General features: G+C 44.9%; 1 protein-coding gene and 1 long non-coding RNA gene across 4 annotated transcripts in view; one reads left to right on the top strand and one right to left on the bottom strand.

Moving 5' to 3' along the window:
• The window catches only part of ST14 (ST14 transmembrane serine protease matriptase), a 327,081-nt gene that overhangs the window by 92,467 nt on the left and 213,851 nt on the right, over positions 1–20,763 (top strand). The gene's annotated exons all lie outside the window — the stretch shown is intronic.
• On the bottom strand, positions 7,257–9,248 carry LOC144824957 (uncharacterized). Its single transcript, XR_013609206.1, has 5 exons — positions 9,145–9,248; positions 8,576–8,648; positions 8,398–8,490; positions 8,010–8,090; positions 7,257–7,629 (listed from the first exon to the last, which is right to left on the bottom strand). It is a non-coding gene; the product is annotated as an uncharacterized LOC144824957 (long non-coding RNA).

The raw sequence follows: 20,763 nt of genomic DNA, 5'->3' as shown, positions 1-20,763 counted from the left end.
TACTATTTTAATTTTTTTTTAAGGCGGGTGAATTTCCACAGAGATTATGAACCGATTTACCGTTCAGGAGATGCTGTATCGTCAACAGGTAAGTAAGTGATTAAAGGGGGGGGTATGGCATGTGGCAGTATTAGGTGTGTGCACACCATAAGTTTTACTTGCCATTTAGAAGGCGTGTGTGTTAGTAACCAACTCTGGTGCACTTCAAACCGAATCTCGGCTTTCTGGCTCTGTGGGTCCTCTGCGGCTTGCTGCCGCTGCCACCTCGTTCTGAAACCACACAAATGCAGTTGAGAAATGGGCAGGTAACTTTTGCTACAAAGTGCTTGCTGATCCTAGACCAGTGGGAACCCCTGGTGCCCGCTTCCAAAGCGGTTCTGGGATTGACCTAGAGCAGGTTTATACAACGAGTAGCTTGTGAGCAGCTGGGAGCTCTCCAACTACCTGTAAGTAGCTTTCGCGTGCGCAGCTCAGCCTAGTAAAGGAAACTTTTTTGCTTAGCTGAATTAATATAGCTACCAAAATTTAGACTGAGTTTTGATATTAAAATTTGTGTATTTTCAAAACTCTTAAACTGATGTTTGGAGGAAAACTGCTCAATTTTCAAGATCTAATTAAAGCTGGTATTTGAGTGATAAAGCAAGTGTTTTGGTGGCAAACTTACCGCTAATATAACGGGGGCGGCTGGTGACATTTCAAAGTGGTGAGGCGTAAAATTGCCATACTGCACCGCAGCGGGCGAGCATAGCGAGTGAGCCGGAATAAACTACATGGAGATTCGGGGTGGGGGTTCTCCCCCTGTGAAAAGTTTGAAAAAAGAATGGACAAATGGTGCATTTTCAAGCAAATTTGAGAAAGCAGGAAGGTTGATAAAGTAATTGTGAAAGTGCAGTTATTACATTAATAAAGAGATTGTCACTAATTCCCCATATGGTAAAAAATACTAGTTCTACTATATTAGGGGGCCTAAAGAAACCTTTAGCAGCAGCAAATAGACCACCAGAGAATCAAGCAAGCAGCAGTCAGGGACGCAGTGAATCCTGGTGATCTTGGACTTTTTTAGGGGAGACAGACCTACAACTCTTTTGTACTTGATCACTAGACAACACAACATTCACGTTTCATGCAGTTGTGTACAAAAACCGTGCCAGGATTATCGGCACAGCAAGCCAAAATGCATTTTGTCCTTGGCACCTCCCCACCAGCAAAATAGTCACATTTACAGCTTCCAGGTGCAAAGCAGTACTCTTTTGCTATCTGTTAGCACTGTAAGGCACCTGTCTTATCTCACCTTAAGGATGGTCTTTAAGTAAGGCAGAGCCTGCCTTTAAGCTGCAATGGTGGCATTACACTCTAACACAATCTAACATTGCTTTGCCTGCTCATTATATGACTTGAATGAATTTCAATTACTGTAAACAAATGTCAATCTCCAGATTACAACATATAATACATATAAAAGGGCATTCAGTGCAATGAGTATTTTTTGTGTGCGTTGGACGTGGCTGAAAATAATGCTTACTTGACAACTGCTTTTTATTCACTGCACAGAAAAAAAACTAGGCCTTATAGCATAAGTAGTTTTGCCTTTCTAAAAACATTCTTGTCCATATGTTATTTATCGCTATCGACTGATTCCAAATACTTTCTCCTCTCTGGTAAGTATGGGAGGCCCAGTTCTGACAGCAGGGTCAGCTCTCTGCAGAGGTGACTAACGAGTATACATTTGTAAATTCAGTACCACAAACAGCTTTTTCCATCACGGGGTCAGGAGAGAGAGGGCTGAATCTTGTTACGCGCACCTTGCTGGAACTTGGTGATGCTCTTTCAAAATGTGACTTCAGAGTTTAAAATGTCTAAAGTGCAGCAGACTCCAAGTTTTAAGCAAAGGGCAGGCCCGCGAGAACCCAGGAGAGCTTTCACTAGCTAGGTATTCAGTAGAGGAGCACCGAAAGCCAAGCACCTTGAGGCGACTCAGTTCTAACTAAACAGGCACTATACAAGAGTAATATGCTGCCCAAAATAAAAATCCAAAAACGCAAAATCCTGGAAACAGCTAAAACTCTAATGGAGTGAAAGATTCAGTAAAAGATGTGAAATAAAAACGGGAACTAAATCTCTGCCATGGGTCACCTGGATACTTATTACAGTAATTGTTCACAAATTGTCAGTGTTTTTCACAGTCGTTATGGACATGAATATAGTCCCCGACAGGGACCCGTTTAAATGTCCGTTCCAAAATGCTACTGTGTCTGAGACCCAGAGGGACCCGGCCCACTCAATGCCTGGCATTGTTACTCACCAGAAAATGTTAAAATTTAATTTGCTGAAACAAGGCAGCGTGATGTGTTATCGATACAGCTGTGATGGTCGGTTGTGCGAACTTTGCCATACACCGTTGAAATATGAAGCATTACATGTAGTTTTATTACAATCAGTTTGACTAATAGATTAAGAGTGATGGGTGCACAGCTCGGTTTGAATAGTGTAACAATGTTTTCTGAGGTATTTTTGGGAACAAGGGGAGGGTGCTCTCTCAGGAGGCGTATCCGTCAAGCGCCTATCTAAATGAGACAAGTGGTGTGCACGCAAACATGCGTGCGCATCCCTGAATGAGGCACTCCAGGTGGGTCAAGAAGATGATTCCAAAAGTTTTTATGAACGATGTTTTTAATTGTTAGTTAGTTCATTATTGGTGATTTCAATAATGATATTCAATTCATATCAGTAAAGTTCACAATCCATTCAGCACATGAATACTAGTTTTCAGAACTCCATTAGAACTCCAATGCATTTCGGGCGAGAGGCCCTTTATCAAGGAAAGCTGGAAAGAAGAGACGAGCCTGCGTCCGTGTCAATTAATGCGTCAGTTAAAAAATCTATCAAAAAGTATGTGAATGAGAGGTGAATGAAGGTACCTTAATATATGTCGTCATGCTTAATGTGGATTATCTTACTGTGGATTATTTTAAGGCAGGGTATGGCGGTGACTCATATGGGTGACGGAACAGTGCGTCCAGGTCGAGATAAAGAAGGTGTCATAGGGTGATAAACAAACGAAAAGCACATCCAAACATAACAACTTAACACAAAAGGATCGTGATACCCTCAAAACGTTAGCCAACAATCCTCACATCAAATGCGTAAAAGCCGACAAGTGAGGAGCCCTTGTAATTCTCAACACCAGCATGTACACTGAGCGCTTAATGGAACACATTCAGGACGATACAGTCTACATGCCACTTGACAATAACCCCACTAGAGAGTTTCAAATGATTCTACAAAACATAGTGCAGAAAGCACTTCAAGCAGGGATCATTGAAGAACGCACGAAAAAGTACTTATTGCAAGAATATCCAAAAAGCCCTTCTATACGAGTCCAAAGATTAACAAAAATCTACATGATCCACCCTTCAGGCCCATCGTCTCCACCAAAGGATCAATCCACGAACCAGTGGGCAAATTTATTGACAAGCACCTGCAACCACTAGTAATCAAAATGACCAGTTACAGTAAAGACACCACCGAATTTTTACAAAAACTGGCAGAGATTAACATCAACACAGACGAACCATTGACATTATGCACAGCCGACGTAAGCTCCTTATACACCTCCATACCACACTAAGGTGGTATTGAAGCCATCGAACAAGCCTTACTCCACAGTGACATTGACATGTCAATGCAAACATTTCTCATGGAACTGATGGTATACACCTTATACCACAGCTACTTTAAAGAAGACAACAAATGGTATCTCCAGCTATCTGGAATGGCGATGGGAAACTGTGCGGCTCCCACGTACGCCAATATTTATATGCAGAGTTTCGAAAATGCACACATATACAGTAACAGCACTTTCAAAGAAAAAATCAAAATGTACGCAAGATACATAGACGACTTGTTCTTTATACGGACAGACACCAAAGATTCTCTCAACAATGCCTTAACTGAATTGAATTCCAAAAATGAACGCATTCAACTCACCTGGCAAATCAGTGACACTAAAATCTCGTTTCTTGATGTCAACATGAAAATCACCAATGAAGGTATCATCACCGACCTACATCGAAAAAGTACCGACCGTAACAACACGTTACACTATACCAGCTTTCACCAGGGATCACTCAAAAAGCACCTACCGTTCTCACAAATGCTGCGTGTCAAACATATAGTTTCCGATGAGAACATTCTCAAAATCAGAATCAATGAAATGCATGCCCGTTTCTCACAGAGAGGTTATCCAGAGAATATCCTCAATGAGGCACGAACCCGCGTCGCAAACATCAGCAGAAAGGAAAGTCTAACCAAGAAAGTCAAAACAACTGACCAACGCATGGTACTGGTATCCAAATTTTCTACATCCAGCAACGCTTTAAAAAAAATCATCCTCAAACACTGGTCTATCCTACAACTGGAACCGGATTTTCGGGACATTTTTCAGACCCCCCCACTATTCGCCTACACCCGCAGCAATAACATGAAAGAAATCCTGACAAAAAAACATTCAACCCTCAAAGCCCACAAAGCAACTTTACCATGCATGAACTGTAACAACTGCCATTGTATAATGAAAGGCAACATCATTAGACACCCAATGAAAGGCCATTTAATTGACACTGACGCAGGCTCGTCTCTTCTTTCCAGCTTTCCTTGATAAAGGGCCTCTCGCCCGAAATGCATTGGAGCTCTAGTGGAGTTCTGAAAACTAGTATTCATGTGCTGAATGGATTGTGAACTTTACTGATATGAATTGAATATCATTATTGAAATCACTAATAATGAACTAACTAACAATTAAAAACATCGTTCATAAAAACTTTTGGAATCATCTTCTTGACCCACCTGGAGTGCCTCATTCAGGGATGCGCACGCATGTTTGCGTGCACACCACTTGTCTTATTACAATCAGTGCCACTAGACTTATTCAATCGTGTGCTCACAGCGAATTTCGCATAATTATATATTTGCCACAATCACATAGTCCATCTGCTCCATAATCTGCAGATTTTAACCCAAAAATGTGTTTCTAGCTCAAATGGTTTAAAAGTTAAAAACCGTATAGCAACATGCGTTGCCGTGCCGGTTAAGACGCTTTGCCTGAGGCTCTGAAAGTGGCTGTATGTTAGAGAAGGGACGGCAAAGCACTATTTGAGCTCAAACGCACTGCCTTTAAGAGCAAGCTCTTCCGTGATGGAAGTAACCTCCATAAAGGCAGCATGTGTCATCCAGGCCGAAATGTTCAGCGCAAGTTCGTAAAACACACAAATGTACTTGAACTGAAAGTGTGTCCGGTTTGCTGCTGCGTGTATTTAAAGTAGGCGTTTTATAGAAGTGCACAGATTGCTGTTGTGCATATTTAAAGCAGGCGCTTTAAATTACAGCAGCAGAAAGGAGACCCTTTGGGTTCATTTTACATGTGTGTTTTTTGCCCTGGAGGCCTGTGTCACAGGGCACGGTCACGGTGGCCTTAAGGTGGTCACCACAATTCGCCCCACCACCACCAGTGTGTGGTAAACAGATGCCCCGTTTCCCAGCAGCGGCAGGGGTCGAGCATAGAAAAACTCCACATTCCGGCGGCAGGTCTGTTGACATGTCCACAGACGGGTCTGTGTATACTACCCCTGGACCGAACACAGGGGCGTGGCATGGTCAACGAGATTAAGGGGGGGGTGAGTCTGAAATATCACAACAAGCAACAGAGCGTACCCCAGAAACGGGCATAAAGGTCTTGATAAGGGAGGCGGTGACATTGAGGACCACTTGAACAGGTACAGGGCGATTAGCGCCCGGGGCAGGAGACGGTGACAAAGAGGAGTGATATGATAAGTGGGCTGGTGGGGGGCAGGAAGAATGGCTCACAGAAAGACATTACACTTATTTCAGCTGCTACTGCTTCACGCCCTCTGTATATAATTAAAGGTTGCTAATCTGATAAAAGTAAACCAACCAACCAGTTTGAAACCACGGCTGCAGGCGCCTTTCTTTTTCCAGCAACTGTGTCCCGGAAATAGGAGCTGCCAAAGTTGCATAGCCACTCCCCTAAGGACACCTCGGCCGTACCCAATTAGGAAGCCTAATTCACGGAGGCCAAAGGAGTGCTGCAATTGTTACCACCTCCTGCACTGTGCGCCAGCCCTGCCCCCTTCCCATTATCCTGAATGGCGCTCCACTGACCGCGCCCTGGGCCAAATTCTTTGCACCCCATTTGAAATACATTCTCTGCCGCTTTATGCAGCCACTCCCACAAGGCTGATGTCGCCAGCTTCCTTGCTGGCCTCTAGGGCGAGAAATAGTCCATGCCCAGCTTTGCACATGCGCACAGGAAGACTCTTCCAGATCGAGACAAGCACAAAAAACAAGATTTTACATAGTTTCACTGAAACTATGTAAAATCTTTTTTTGTTTCACGGGGAGCACCAAGCAGTGAGCACTGCTTTTCCATGGTGTTCATTCTCTAATCTCTCCCTTTAGTATTCCCCGATGCTGGTAGGTAGGGCAACGCGCCCACGCCCCTTAATACCAGCTGCCACTGTATCATAATCTCAGTTCAAAGGGCATTGCAGCTGTGAATTTCAGGTCTTTTTAGATCGAGGACCGAAAGGCTGTGCTTGCGCAGTCTCCGGGAGGAGAATTAATGTTTTTTAGTAGGGGGCGTGAACCCGCCTCTCTCCTCCATTGGCTGGCTTCCTAAACAGAGGCCAGCCATTGGAGGAGAGGGGCGTCACTCAGTTCAAGCCCCGTCTCTTTCGGATTCGGCGGTGTTTTTTTTGCTGTTCTTTCGACGTGACGTCATCCGTCACTCAGAATGGCAAAATAACGCCCCCGAATCTGAAAATTTGCGGACGTCATTTTTTTTTTTTTTTTTTGTCGCCGTCATTCCGCAGCACTCTTTCTGGTGAAAAGGAGCGCTCCTCTCAAAGTAATTTCTGCCCTCTGTTGCCCTATGCTCTCTTATTTTTCATCTACCACCAGTCATCCAGCCTGTGTCTGCAGCGACCCCACTCCCCTGTCAGCACCATGCAGGCTCAATCCAGTTGCCACCTCACCTCGCAATACGGCTGATCAATGCACAAGGCACACGTTTCAGCAAAAAATTGGGACCCCCTCTATTTTATTTTTAGCCAGGGAAAAGAGGAAAAATTTAACAAAAACACGAGAAATTCCCCTGTGGCTTTATGATTTTACATTCGACACGGTTCAAACAACATTTCTAAGAAACCACATTAGACAACACAGATACCGTAATTTTATGTCATTTTAGTTATTTATTCTTTTTTTTATATATGTAAACATTTTCTTTTTTTCATGTTTTGAATTAAGTACTTTCACTGTATCAAAAATCATTTCACAATTTATATAAACATTTAAAAAATACAATACATTTTACAAATGATTAAGAATAAATAAATCAACTAAGTGGACCCTAATAACCACACATATACCAACAAACACTCTTTATACATACATCCCACAAAACATACTACATTCAACAACTAATTTCTGCGATGGAGGTAGTCCAGATGATATTAGTGACTAAAACGCCAGGTCTGCGCGTTTCGGTGGGTTAAAACCACCTTCCTCAGGACCATCAGAATTTATCTTCCTGCCTTAGTGGTTACAGGGTATCTGAAATAACAAATATATTTACATGTATCTGTGTTTGTGAATTATATACAACCAGCAATCAATACTGAGAAACAGTCAAATAATTAAAAAAAAATTCCAACTGTCTGGAGACAACAATGTGCAACGGCTGGCCCTCTAGACATGAGGTGGCATTACAATAATTGTATTTTATCAAACAGGGTTTCATTTAGGTAAAGAAACAGAAAATTCCAAAGGGTTTTGGTCTCTCTCATTACATCGAATTTAACATTCTGGACAGTTATAATGCGATATGTTTACCTATTTTATTTCCTTAGTACTAATTACAGGGATAGTATTTTAAAAAAACATGCTACAATGTTTTATAAGATTTTGAAAACAGGTAAAGTATTTCATTATACCTTCTATGTCTGACCAAGCATAGGTTGAAGACGCAGTTTCCTAACATGTAAATCAGAAGGCGTAGTTATTTAAACATTTCTCTAAAAAAAGAGAAGAGAGGGGGAAAATAGTGAATGTATGTTAACTAATGATTCTAAATGATATCACAGTATAAATATTTAGTTCGACCTCTCAGAGTATTACCCGATATATCAAAGTAGTTGCCCAAATTATGGTGTTCAATTTGCGGCATGAGAAGTTCTCTCAGTATTCCTAATATACAACGCAGTCTTCAGATCCTAAAAGTAAATATTGCAACTTATGTGATTACACGCTACCTACGCATTACGCTAATTTGGTGAATCCTATTAACAATGATGCATAGGGGCATGATATAGCGATACTAACCTTATAATTCGGCACCGACCGAAAATGCGAGTATTGTGATTCCTTTAACTTTCTACCGGGACTGGTTTCCACAGTTGAACTCTTTCATTATAACTGTAAGATTTAAATATAACATCCGTTGGAATTATATATTCCATGGTAGAGTTGAGTCTATTCTTAAAAAAGCAGCCACACTAACCTTTATTAATAAGAGGAATCACTTTCCGGCAGATTTTTTCTTTTTTCGTATGTCATTCCTTATAATAATTTTGCTAAAAAACCAAAATTAAAGAGATACTCTAATTAAAGAGCTACCTTAGGAAGTTGTTACATATCATATAGACATATTGACTCCTATAATCGTGCAGTCCTCGATGTAAATACCGTTCCCATAATCACATTTCTATACCAGAATTTGACATTTGGCTATTTGAGTCATTATGGACCTACCAAATGTAACAAAAATGTAATTGTGACAGCGTTAGTCCTATTCAAAGCTGCCTAGCGAGCAGCTAACTGTATTAAGGGGAATACATAGAGTTTTAGTGTCTCAGTCCCCGTTATCACCTTTCTAAACCGGAATTAACATTTCGCTGTTGGAGTCCCTGTGGACACACGAAGTTTAGCAAAATGTGACCACAGCAACATCTATTCCAATAAAAGCTGCATAACGTGCAACTAGCTCTATTCAAAGGGATTCACGGAGTTAGAACGTCTCCATCTCCTAAATGCGAATAAATCCGCTTGAAGCCCTAGAGATGTACTTACCCTCCGTCCGCCTGATGTATAATCAACTCAAGTCGCCATGCTCCGCGTAGTAAGATCGTGCCGAAGGATGTGTGATCGCGATGTTGCTTCTTTTAAAGGAAGCAGATCTCAGGCAAAGCGCGCCACAATGTGGTATCACCCGGAAGTGGAATAAATTGTTTAGTCCTGCTAGTATGTTCGTCTCACAAAACAAGCGCCATATGTAAATGGTGTTATTATTACACGTTATAGATTAGATTGATTTAAATTACCAATACAGTTGGAGTATTTTAACATTGCTAAGGAAATTACCCATATTAGAATCGAGCAATCGGTAATAGGATTGTATATAACAGATGGATGTCATAAATATAAGAACATCATATATTTAGTACTGAGTAAGACATATATATATATATATAATAATGATGTCGCTTTAAAGAGAGACAAAACATCGATAATTTACACTAGTTAAGGTTCTAACTCGGCAGTGGAACAGAATGTTGATTCCAACCTACATATTCATACCTCAGTTTAAGCGCCATTTGTAAAGGGTATTTAATTTACAAATTATTGAATAATCTGATTTGAGCTGTCAGTAAAATGAAGTTCAAACAAATTTTTATTTTTGTTTTATGTAAACTACACCCTACAATTTAGGTCATAATTTGTCTGTTATATATATTGTCATATATTTTCTGATGTTGCATATATCAGAGGGATGTTATAAACTTTGAAACAATATATATTTAATACTGGGATATTTACCACCTATGTATTGTTGGTGACATACCAGGCTATGCTTTCATTCAATCCTTTTAGAACACTATCAAATTGAAAAATCCAGAAACATTCTCTTTTTTTCCGAGTATTTGTCATATTCTGTCCTAATCTGTGTTGTACCTTTTCTATGATGCACCATTTTAGATCGTCCTCATTATGGTTACACTCTATGCAGTGTTGGACCAGAGGTGCTGTGGTTCTCTTCATTCTTATCGCAGATTTATGCTCGCTAAATCTGATACGGAATTCACGACCCGTTTCGCCAATATAGGCAAGTCCACATGGACATAGAATTTGGTAGATCACATTGCTGTTTCTACAATTGGTGAGAGATTTAAGAGTCACATTTATATTGTTATAACTGATGGTATTGGTTATAAGTGCTGCATCACAGGCACCACATCTATGGTTACCTAGAATCAATGGGAGCCCTGTGATAGATGTCTGAGTTTCGTGTGATTTAGGATGTTTCCTAGTATGTACTAGGCGATCTCTCAAATTTCTATTACGTCGATATGCCATTAGAGGTTTTGGAAGTTGTTTTTCTCCATCCTCTGTGTTTAAGATTCTCCAATTCCTACTTATAATGTTCTTGATCTTATAATTAAGAGTTGAATGGTTAATAACACATGTTATCTTTTCTTAGGGTTTATGTTTTGTGCCTTTAAGTAGAGCATCACGGTCAAAATATTTCGATATTTTGAATGCTTGGCGTATTAGTCTGTGGGGATAACCTCGTTTGATGAGTCTGTCTTTGAGTTCTTCACCATATTTTTGATAGTCATGTAAGTTTGTACAATTACGGTGAATCTTAAGATATTCTCCAAATGGTATTGAATCTTTTTGACAATGCGGATGATAGCTGCCAAATTGGAGAATTGTATTTTTGGCCGTAGGTTTTCTAAATAAATTTACCTCTAAGGTATTATTCTTACCATTGATTTCAATCTCAAGAAACTCGACTTTCTCATTACTATAATTCGAGGTAAATTTCAAATTTGAGTCACTCGAGTTTAGCCATAAAATAAACTCTTTCAAATCACTTTCCTCCCCTCACCAAACAAAAAAAATGTCATCGATAAACCTTTTCCAATAAAAAATGTTTTCAAAAAATGGGGCAGCTATATTGAATATGTTTTTCAGCTCCCACTCTCCCATGTAAGTGTTCGCTACGCTGGGGGCACAAGATGCCCCCATGCTGGTCCCTTTAATTTGTTTAAATAGGGTTCCCTCATATTCAAAAAAGTTATTGCAGAGGACCAGTTCCAGACATTGCAAAATAAATAAGTCTGGTCTGTTGTTAGGGTATCTCTCCAACAGTGAAGCCACCGCTAGTAACGCTTGACATTGAGGAATGTTGGTGTACAACGCCTCAATGTCAAGCGTTACGAGGAGGTCAGTGATGGGATTGAATTCAGTGTTTTCAATTTTAACAATCATGTCGCCAGTATCTCGAATGAACGATTCGTATTTCTGAGTTAGGGACACGTTTCACCAGCCAGCAGTCCCTGCAATGCCCAGCAACCTCCGCAGTGCAGCCCAGCTCCACCAGTGTCAGACCCCTGCTCCACGGCACCCAGCACTCATCTGAGGTGGGCGTCACAGCACAGGGAGGCTCCAGCAGGTTCCTCGCTTCCCCAGTTCTTCCTCTTGATCTCGCGGCCAGGCCCGGCTCTGCGCTGCTGCTGTGTAGGGGGCTGCCTGCCGCCCAGCTGTGCTGCTGCTAGCCGGAGCTGGCCGCCGCCGCACAGGCCATGTGTGCAGTGTGCACTGAAGGCCTCAGCCGATGCGCGCCTCCTCTGGGGCGAGGGGGGCTCCCGGGAGTTGCAGGCACGAGCCAGAGGTGGGGTGCGACAGCCCGTGGCGTGGGAACAGAAGATGGAATTCCGTAGCCATGGCCTAAGTGGTCTGTTTTTTTTATTTTAGACATACAGCAAGCCGTTGAAGGAAGCAAAGTAGGGCGTGCCTGTCTTTCGTGCAGCAGGTGTAGTGGCACCCGGGCTAACTGCACCTGCTGTTTCAGTCATAACAAATGATTACTATCGTTGTTACAACTGAGGTGCCTCTCGCTTGTGTCAGGGTACCTGGTCCCCCGAGGTGTATATATATATATATATATATGTGGTATGTAGTTATACCTTTCTCTCTCTCCACCTGATAGTTTCACAAACAGAAGCGTTTCCACTGCGCGCAGTTAGTGGATATAAGAGCCCATTGCATTGTGGTTTTTCGATTTTCAAGAAAGCAGATTTGTTCATTGTTCATCCCCCTCTTCCCTCTGCCCGCAGCCCCCCTCCGTCCCGCTTTCGCCCCCCTCCGTCCCGCTTTCGCCCCCCTCCGTCCCGCTTTCGCCCCCCTCCGTCCCGCTTTCGCCCCCCTCCGTCCCGCTTTCGCCCCCCTCCGTCCCGCTTTCGCCCCCCTCCGTCCCGCTTTCGCCCCCCTCCGTCCCGCTTTCACCCCCCTCCGTCCCGCTTTCACCCCCCTCCGTCCCGCTTTCACCCCCCCTTCCCTCCTCCCGCAGCTCTTCTTCATCCCGCTCTCGCCCCCTTCCCTCTGCCCGCAGCTCTCCTTCGTCTCGCCTTGCCCCCCCTTCCCTCTGCCCGCAGCTCTCCTTCGTCTCGCCTTGCCCCCCCTTCCCTCTGCCCGCAGCTCTCCTTCGTCCCGCTCACCCCATAGCTGGATTCTTGCCTCATTTGGATTCTTTGAACACTGAACTCGCATACCTAAGATATTCTATAAAGTTGGGTATTCCTTGGCTATTCCTTAGCTCACACCGCACCAACCATAATGGACATACCTTGATCACAACTTCCAAAGTAAAACTTTACATTCAAACCAGCTTGGATTAACCCTATAATTGGGCCTCACGTTTCCACAGCAGCCCTTCACGCGTCATAACAAGCATTTACAATGCAACGGTTTCGCCTTTGAAAAAGTTTGAGCTATTGCCATTGTAAATGACAACATTTTTATATATGTGTTAGTTTTCCAAACAGATAAATAAATGGCACGGTCATTTACAATCCCAATAGCTTAATCTCTCGCAAATGCCACACACAAACACACAGACCCACAGAGTCCCACACACATACATACCTGCAGAGCCACACACACATACACAGAGCCACAGACACACACAGCAGCCCCCCCCCCCTTGTAGTTGGAGATGCCGGTGGAGTCGGTGATGCAGGTCTTTCACAAGTTGGACCAGAAGGTGGCCGTGGTGATGACCGTGCCGTCGATGCTCGACACCTTCCAGTAGTCGGTGGGCAGCGTGGAGCAACAGTTTTCATAAATAAGGCCCAAAGTTTCTTTTAAGAGGAAGGCATAGTGCAAGGATTTTTGGACCCACTGGCAAACGTTTTGTGGATGTGGACTCCTCAAGATGGGTATATATTTCAGCTTCCTGCTGCAATATGGGACTGTTTGAGCCCTATTCCTGGAAGTGCAGTAAGACAGTAGCAAACCACTTAAGGTGCATTTGAATAAACAAATTTCAGTTGAATATTCACACACAAAATTGTTTAATATAATCAGTTTTACTCCTGCTGAATTGTCGAACCTAGAGTGTGTGACAGTTATAATTGCCTTTAACCTCTCACGCCTCTCACAGAAAAACAATTCTGGTCGATTAAAATACTGAATTAGGTATTCAAACTTTCCTCTATAAAAACTGCAATTATTTTTTCTCCATAAACAACGTGCCTTCTATTTCGGGGATGGTATTTCTAAAATATATTTAAACACATTTAGCCGATTACTTTGTGAGTTGGTCACCTTAATGTACTGGATAGCAAATGCTGTGTTGTGTGGAAGGTTTCTTAAAGTGTTTATATAAACTGACAATTTTATTGATATAACTGGCATCTTGAATTGTGAAAGAAAATATTTTTATCAGAATGACTCTAAATGCACGTCCATTATTCAAATGTTCAGTTTATTGCACTGTTGCATCAAGTGCACACTGTTTTTGCCAAAAGTGTTTATTTTACAGTCGCACAAGTTGATCATATCGCATCCTTACTTTATTATGTTGAATCACGTGTGCTGCTGTTAGTGAATTAAACAAAATATTTTTGCTATACAGTTGTTTTGGATTTCATACCTATTGACTTTAACATGTCTATCTTACAAAGAATACAATATTAGGCAGCATTATTGTTGACGTACGAGAATAATCCTCGGGATTGGCATATGTTTAAAAAAAAACGTGGTGGTTCTCGGTTTACAGGGTAACCTTCAGTGGTGTAAACAAAGTCCGGTGCGGGGGAGGGGGGGTGGACGGGTGGTCTCGGTAAAGGTGATAGGTGGTGGGCCCAGGGGAAGGAGGGAGGGCCCATGTACTTTGCAGGGACCCCTTCAAGTTTCGTTACGCCACTGGTAGCCTTGCAGTAAAAAAAAAAAAAAAATGTAAAAACATTGCGGTGCTATCAGCCAATAAATAATCATATCCCGAGGTCTTCTTTCGCTGTTCCTTTCGCTGCACATTGTGCACTAAAGTTAAACGGGGGGCTTCAGTCCCTTTGTTCGCCGAGTGGTAAACAGGTGAGTTGATGCTTTCTCTGGTGCCTGGACCTCTCTTTTTCAATCTTCGTGCCAAGTTTCGCGAAAGCTCCATGTACACCCTAGGGCTAGGCACTGCGTTTAACTTGAGGGTCTGAAGGGGATATGTGTGTGTTTGCCATCGGCACCAAACCTTCTTTACTGGGAGCTGGACCCACTCCTGTTCGCATTTGCAACTAACTATGGAAGATTCCACCTATTTTGCCAATCCCTTGTGTGCGTGAACAGGACAAGAATCGCTCTCTCTGTCGATCTAGTTCTACAGCCGGGTCTGGTGGCTAGGGGGACTAATGCGTCCACTGTAGGGTCCTATGTCCGACCTCATGGTCGCAGGTTGAAATCCCGGGGGTCCCCTCAGCCTTTCATTCATCTGAGGTCCATAAAATGAGTACCATTGAGTTAGGTTATTCAGCGCCAAGATGCCTACCTTATAAATGCACGTTATTTCCATGCACCTAGACACCCTCGCCTCTGAGATTTACTGTGATTTGCAGATCCCAAGTTTTACCCTACCGTGGTAAATGAACAATTGCAAGGCAGGCACCCACGCCCGAAGGCCTTACACATCAGCGTGTGGTGCGTCCCTACGTTTTCAAGCCCAGAGACTGCAGCTGTGTGTTTCTTCTTCGGCGGACGGCTCGGCCATCTGACCTCCCCTGGTGCTGTGCGCAGAGTAAACACTGCCCTCTCTCAGCACACCCCCGGACTCCCAGGGGCCGCGGCTTCGTGTGCGACCATCGCTGCTGCTCATCCCAGCCTGCACAGGCGGGCTCCACCCGTTTGTCTTTTAGCACCAAATGGGCGACTGCTGCCCTCTCCCTGAGCTCAGGTCACACAGGGCGCCCTTTGCTGCCTGGCCACTCGTCTCCTACTGCTACACGTGTTCATCCTACTGCCCCACCATACCCGCAGCCCCGCACTCTGCTGTGCCACCCGCACTGAGCACAGCGCCCCCCACAAACTCGGACTGCAGTGTTATCACGTCCAATCACCCTGCTTGCCTTCTGTGTACGGCTTTGTGTTTCTTAATCGTTCCTACGCGAATGTATGTTTTTCCTTCAATAAACAGAACACAGCTACCCATCTTTCCACACACAGCCGAAAACAGACTGACCCCCGCGAACTCGCAGGGACGCATGCACTGAAACAAACACACGCACGCACAATATACACAGGCGCACACTCACATAAACACAGAATCTCTCCCACCCTCACATACACATGCATACATGCATGCATGCATCCATACATGCATACATACATACATACATGCATTCATACATACACACATGCATCCATACACACATGCATCCATACATACATGCATTTATTCACCGTTGTACGAGTTTAATTGAAGTCAAGTAGTCTCGGCGTAGATAACAAAAGAGAAACAAAGAGGTGAAACTCTTATTAGCACATCACAACGGACCTGCGCCAGAGCAAAAGTTCAGGGTGAAAGGCATGGCTTAAATGATATTTTTCTAATTACTTATGTCATTAAAAAATAGATTGTGCGATGTTCTAAGCATCACTCGAACTCCGAAACCCATGATGCTATTTTTTTTGTCTTTCAGTAGGTAGTAGCAATAGTTCTTCGTCGCAACCATGATCTCATTTCATTGAAATAACCTAAAAGCAGGGCATTTTTTTAAACATTTAGGGTGCCGTAAAATGTGACTGAATCTATACATAAGGATGGTCCGTAACTAGCATCGGATTGGCTGCATAGATGACGTGTGAATAGAAATGTTCACTCTGCGCGTGGGCCTCCTTTGTCTCAGTTTAAAGTTTATAATCTCTAAAGATGTGCTTTCAGGTGTGTGAATGTATCTAAGACCAGTGCTAGCTGCTGAGAACAGCGTCTGACCATCTACAACCGGGCTCTGCCTCACTGACGTTTTTGTGCACTCAGACGGGCACACGGACAGCGGGAGGGGGGACGGGCACATGGACAGCAGATGGGGGGGTCGGGAACGGACTCACGGACAGCGGGAGGGGGGCGGGAACGGACAGCGGGACATCGCGCAACCCACCCCTGCAAAGGACACTTCCAAAATGGTGGAAAACAAAGCTGTAAAAAAAAAAAAAAATAAACACCGCTCACCGCCTCATGACGATGACAAGGGGGCGGGATGAGTAAAAATCGCGGGAACGCCCACGAATCTGCTCGGGAGCTAGCCAATGGGACAGAGGCGGGACGAAGCCCCATACATGTAAACAAAAGTTTTTCGCTTGCGCAGCTTTCGGCGAGGCGAAACCTAAAAACAAGCTGCTGCTCCATGACAACACTAAACCAATCCGAACACGCCACCCGCAGCTGAGTAGGCATTGTGAAACTGTAAGAAGACGCCCCATTCTGTCAGAGATACGCTTCACGATGTACAGTGCGAATACAAATCCTCCCAGCACTGACTTCTGCCCGCAGCCCTCCTCCGTCCCGCTCTCGCCCCCCCCTTCACCCCCGGGGCTGTCACTGGGTGGGTGGGACACCCTGTCCTTGGAGGTGGCAGGCGCATTAACCCACTCAGCATCTTTATGACTTTTTGGAGCTCACCCTGCTGAGGATTGTATGAATATCTCTGCAGCAGGCGCAAAGTCCTTGGAGCTATCTTACTACTCCCCAAACCAGTGGGTTTTATGCACAGAGGAAGAGAGAGGCCGCAGCGGGGGGCGCGGTAACACCATGGACTATGTTACCAGAACGTGCGAGGCACGGATCAGCCCTGCAGGAGGCGCTTGAACCCACCACGCTGGCCTTCGAGGACGTGCAGACAGGGCTCTGCAGGGTACAGAGAGATCTCAGCACCAGGGGCATGAACCGCTGAGCTATCTCACTCACTCGCACTCAAGGTGCCTGCAGACTTCAACCAGACGCAGAGAGAGAGCGATCAGAGCAGCAGGCGCGTTAACACCACGAACTATATCTAGGACTGGAGCCTGTGCATGGAGCCCTCTGCAGGAGGAGCACGAACCGACCCAGCTAGGTTTCTTACCGAGTACTTCGGCACACTATTGCGCATGTGTGTTACCCAATCAGCCCCCTCTGCCGTAGGTGCATTAACCAACCGAGTCAGCTTACTGGGAACTGTGCAAACACATGTTTGTGCTGCAGGTGCAGCAGCCGAGTAAGCTGTCCTATTCCGATCTGCAGAGGTGAGTCGCCCCTCTGCAGACTACACCCACCGAGACCAAGCGCCTCTTACACACGGATCGGCAGCAGGCGCTACACCCACTGAGGCAGCAGACTCCGATCTCTGCCACAGGCACTTTGACCCGCTGAGCAGCCTCATCACTGGTGGGGCCTATGACCAAGCGCCTCTGACACACTGCAGCACGCTACGCCCACCGAGGCAGCCTCCAGGCCCCGGATAGACTGAGGGGGAGGGGGGGCGGCTTCCGGTTTTGAAATCTTGGGTGAGATGAGTTTAGTGCATAAAAAAGGGGAACACATGAAGATTACAGATCAGGCGCCGGCGAGAGCTCAGTGGCCACGTCACTTCCGTGCTTTAGATCTTGGTCAGACCCGGATGTCCGAGGGCCCCTCCCCGGGGACACTGAAGTCAGGCAGGGAGGGGGCCGGGGAGGGCCATATCCGGAAGGGGTATTTTAAACCCACCGCAGCAGGGAGGCCTTCGCTTCTGTTTTTAAACAGTGATTTACTACAGGTCTCACGTCTCCGGGACCCCCTTGAGACCTCTTCAGTCCACGGGTTTCCCTTGCATTCTGGGTCTTGTAGTCCTGGTCTTATAATTGGAGAAACCAGACTACAGACCCCAGAATGCAACGAGAAACCCTGGCCCCGATTATCCATTTCGTTTATTAGGTCTCGCCTGTCGATGCGCATGCGCATCGAGCAAGCGAGACTATAGGGGCTCATCGACTCTTTATCTAACTTGCAAGGAATCGTGGCGATTCCTTGCAGTGCCCGTGACTTTTAAGCTCAATGCGCATGTGCATTGAGCTTAAAAGCGCGTGCACAGCCGCCCGCATTCCTCCGACACCTTTGAAGTGAAGCTTAGCTTCACTTCAAAGGCCCGGCTTCTTCACACCCACATGCCGCTCTGCCCCGCTCCGCCCCCTCCCCTGAGTCATCCTGCCTGCACGTGCGTCTTGTTTTACCCGCTCCGCCCCCTCCCCTTCCCGCCGTGTCGCATTTCTCCTCCCCCCTCCCCTCTCTTCCCTCCGTCTTGTTTTGCATTCTGAGCTCATTACTCTGAGAATTGCAGCCTCTACCTATTTCTTTAGAGTGAGTTTATATTTCCGGACACTCTTATTTAAACAGCATTTGCCTCACTGCCAAAGTAACCTGCAGCTCGGCTTCCGTTAATAACCTTCTAGATTTCCTCCATTTCATGCTACCTCATTCCCTCATGTTACCCATGGTAACCTCCTACGTGCTTCACTTAAAATCCACCCTCTAAGAAGAAATGCACTCAGGCCCTCGGCTGCGTCTTGTGGTCTCCGCATCAATTTGTGCTACTTGCTGGTCTTGCTCATGTTATGTGATCCACGGCATGTCCTGATTGCACGAGCGGGACCCGAGGGCTCAGGAAGAGCTCGGCCGACTTCATCCAGAGCGCGCGCATCCCACCCCCGCCCCCTCTGACATCTGCCCGCGAGCGGGACTCTGCTTGATTTCCTCCATTTCATGCTACCTCATTCCCTCATGTTACCCATGGTAACCTCCTACGTGCTTCACTTAAAATCCACCCTCTAAGAAGAAATGCACTCAGGCCCTCGGCTGCGTCTTGTGGTCTCCGCATCAATTTGTGCTACTTGCTGGTCTTGCTCATGTTATGTGATCCACGGCATGTCCTGATTGCACGAGCGGGACCCGAGGGCTCAGGAAGAGCTCGGCCGACTTCATCCAGAGCGCGCGCATCCCACCCCCGCCCCCTCTGACATCTGCCCGCGAGCGGGACTCTGCTTGAATAATCCCCGCCGCACGAGGCATGGATCCCATTACCGTTTTATGGGTAGTTTAGTAAATTGAGATTTTTTGTCTAGTTGGCAGACTCAGCTGAGAGGCCAACAACTGAATGGGTGCGTGCGAAGAGTCCGGTAGCCTGTACTTCTGCCACGCACTTTTGTTTCTAATGCTTACAGAGCAGGCAGCGCTAGTATCTCACTCGCCTCTCGGCATTCATGCTTAGCTCCCTTTGTTAGTTTTTGGAGGGCAGTGTGATGACCCACTTTGTGGGATAGTTCAGAGTCAGGTAGCCTGCACTTCTGCCACGGTCTCACTAATTCAGAACGCATTTTTTTTTACTGCCTCATTAGTTAACCGCTCCACCTCCACTTTTTTGTCTAGTTGGCAGACTCAGCTGAGAGGCCAACAACTGAATGGGTGCATGCGAAGAGTCAGGTAGCCTGCACTTCTGCCACGGTCTCACTAATTCAGAACGCACTTTTTTTTTTTACTGCCTCATTAGTTAACCGCCCCACCTCCACTTTGTTGTCTAGTTGGCAGACTCAGCTGAGAGGCCAACAACTGAATGGGTGCATGCGAAGAGTCAGGTAAGCCTGTACTTCTACCACTCTACCGCCCTCACTCTACCACCCTCACTCTACCACTTTACCGCCCTCACTCTACCACTCTACCACCCTCATGCTACAGCCCTCACTCTACCGCCCTCACACCCTCACTCTACCGCCCTCACTCTACCGCCCTCACTCTACCACCCTCACTCTACCGCCCTCACTCGTTGCCACCACAACATCACTCAGCGCCACCACAGCATCAATCTGTGCAACCATTCAACAACAACTGGTTCAAATATGTTCTGTCAATGTTTCAAGCTTTATTACAAAATGTCATAAAAAGATGTTACATTTTTTCACTTCTGTTCTTGGATTTTTGTCACAATAAAATACACTGAACATAATCTTCACAAAAGTTATTTACAAAAGTTTAAGCTATTGCCATTATAAATTACAATACCTTTTATTTAAGTATTAATTATTTAAAAAATTAAAAGCCATTGTTATTTGTAATATCAATACATCTAAGTCACGTAAATACAACACATATTGCATTACAAATGCTATAGGTGTCACATTTGCGAAAGTTAAAACTATTGGCATTGTAAATGACAAAGCTATTAATTTTGCTATTTTCAAAACCAACACATAAATACAAAATGTGTCATTTACAATACCAATAGGTCAAACTTTCCTAATGCGAGACCTATTGCATTCACCCTCAACCCCTCACCCTCACACAGTGCAATAGGTCTCGGAGCATTTGAGTTAGAGCTTTTAGATTTGTTTATGGCTTTTTTTCTTTGTAATTCT

This window comes from Lissotriton helveticus, chromosome 3_1 (genome assembly GCF_964261635.1).
Source record: "Lissotriton helveticus chromosome 3_1, aLisHel1.1, whole genome shotgun sequence".
NCBI classification, from domain to species: domain Eukaryota; kingdom Metazoa; phylum Chordata; class Amphibia; order Caudata; family Salamandridae; genus Lissotriton; species Lissotriton helveticus.
Note: the sequence above shows the minus strand (reverse complement) of the source record. Positions and strands in the feature narration are given on the sequence as shown.